This window comes from Dermacentor variabilis, chromosome 1 (genome assembly GCF_050947875.1).
Source record: "Dermacentor variabilis isolate Ectoservices chromosome 1, ASM5094787v1, whole genome shotgun sequence".
NCBI classification, from domain to species: Eukaryota; Metazoa; Arthropoda; class Arachnida; order Ixodida; family Ixodidae; genus Dermacentor; species Dermacentor variabilis.
This window is the reverse complement of record NC_134568.1, coordinates 132,226,404-132,228,778: the sequence shown is the minus strand read 5'-3', so window position 1 is coordinate 132,228,778 and position 2,375 is coordinate 132,226,404.

The window sequence follows — 2,375 nt, the reverse complement described above, 5'->3', positions numbered from 1 at the left end:
AGAAAAGAAAAAGAAAACCCACCCAATTACTATTTAAAGGCAAAAAATCAGCAAATAAAAAACAAAAGCAAGCTCAAAGCATGAACAAAAACTGATGATTTCGTCGCCGCCACGGAGCCCCGAAAAGCACGTCCATTCGCCACAAAATCCAAACAAGAACCAATGGTGCTAAAAAGAGCCCTCTGTCCTGAACTGGGTAGTACCAAGCTTGATCGTCTGTTTCGGAAAGCACGTTTACAATATGGACCAGCCACTTTCGGTTGTGTTGTACTACTGTTGGCAGCGAATATCGGGTGCCGAAGATTTTTTCAGGGGTGGGACGCTGCGTAAAGGCAAGAAATTATGCAACGTCGAATACGTGTACGCCGTTCAAGAAATAAGCGACGAAGTTTTAGCGCGGTGTCAATCGCAAGTGAAGCGAGTCGCGTAGGAAGTTGAACTTCAGGTAAGGTTTGCACGCTGCTAGATTCAGGCGCACAAACGGGAGGATATGCTTGCTAGAAATGAATTCACAGCAGCCATAAGCAGACATCATGTGTACGGAACTGCTTGAGCGCACGACAGTTCGCGCCGCGACGGCAGCGGTCTTTCAGCATGCTGCGATGTACGAACTGCTCGAGCGCACGATCGTACGCGCCGCGACGGTAGCGGTCTTTCGACATGCCGCGAAACGGCGGGCCTCCTGCAATCTTTGTTGACTGCATGCCGCTAGACAATTGGCTATGCCTGCAATGTAGTAGCGGCCATCTGTCCCTTTAGCAACTGATAAATAACTGATGCAATGCATATGAGCTAGCAGTAACGTACGTGCGAATCGAGCTGCAACGCGAGCTCGTGTGCTGCTCGGTTGATGTAGCTTTTAATGACAGCGCTCCAACATCGATGTGCTGCATGCAATCAATACTACCTTGCTGCGCTGCCTCAACGTGCGCGCTGGCTTGAGGTCAAGGATGAGCACATTTAACTCTCTAACCTGTGCTGGTCGTAGTGGGGCCACCCCTCTTCCTGCGAGTCTCCGGTTGTCAAAGCGCCGGCTCGAACTTAATTCCTTTCTTCGCTCCTCCTCCAATGCAACCCCTGTGCGGTGGCAATCAGAGAGCCAGATCGGTGGCGGCGGATCTGTATATGTGCACCGCCCGAGCCGAAATTGCCGCTGCCGTTCGCCCTGTGCGGTGGCAATCAGAGAGCCAGATCGGTGGCGGCGGATCTGTATATGTGCACCGCCCGAGCCGAAATTGCCGCTGCCGTTCGCCACTGCGAAATTATCTGCCAGTTCTTTCTGAGCCATGAGCGAGACGACCGATGGAAGTCCTCCGTCTGCTGCTGCTGCTGCTAAACGAGCTGCCAGAGCAGAGGCCCAGCGCCGTCGCCGTCAGAATCCAGAGGTGCGTGCCGCCGAAGCAGAAGCTTACCGTCGCCGCCGTCGAGATGATCCAGGAGTACGGGAAATATAAAAAAAAAAATTCTGTGATAGCGCATACATGTGTTGCTCGATTTCTTTGCCTCAATCTATCGAAAAGGTGAAACAGCTTATTTGCTGCGCTCAAATTTCGCATTAGGAAGTAACGTAATCGTCGGTAATTTTTTTCTGGTCACGAAACTGCCGCCTCAGTTCATATAGCGCCAGCGCCCGCCGCTAGAGGCGCAACCGTGCATGAGAGGGCATGCGAACGCCGCTGCCGCTGTGGTTGTGTGTGGGGCAGCCTCGGTATTCTAGCTTTCTCAACTTCCTCAACCATCGCTTTAGTTTCACGTAACTATTTTTAACATTGAATATAATTAAATTACTGCCTGAGCGTGTCTTCTGCGATGATATGAGCGCACGGGACGAAAAAAAAAAGCCGCTCATAACATGGAGCTTGCGGTGGTCTCAGATCGAAAAAAAAGAAAGATCTGGAATTTTAATAGCCAGAACCGCGATACGATTATGAGGCACGCCGTAGTGGGGGACTCGGGATTAGTTTTGATCACCTGGGATCCTTTAAAATGCGCCTAAATTTAAATAAACGGGTGTTTTGCATTTCGCCCCCGTTAAAGTGCGTCGGCTGTACACGGCCGGGCGGTCTCGGTCCGGATTTCTTCATCATCGCCGTTCGCCTCAACGCTTCGGTGGGCTCCGCTTTTTAATATTTGCCTTAAATTAAACACCGCGCATTCGCAACAGAACGCCAGTGGTCCCACTTATCACCAGATGAGTAAGCGCCAATTCTCCGTTGCGCATAGCGCCAGATTGTTCGCCGAGCACAGCTGTTCAGTTTCTGTTAAACTGTGGCAGAGAAGGACTCCGTGGGCAGTATCTTATAACGAGATCAAAAGAATGAAATTGCTATTGCAAAGGGCTGCTACCGTAGAATACTTCATGACAAAGAAAAGCG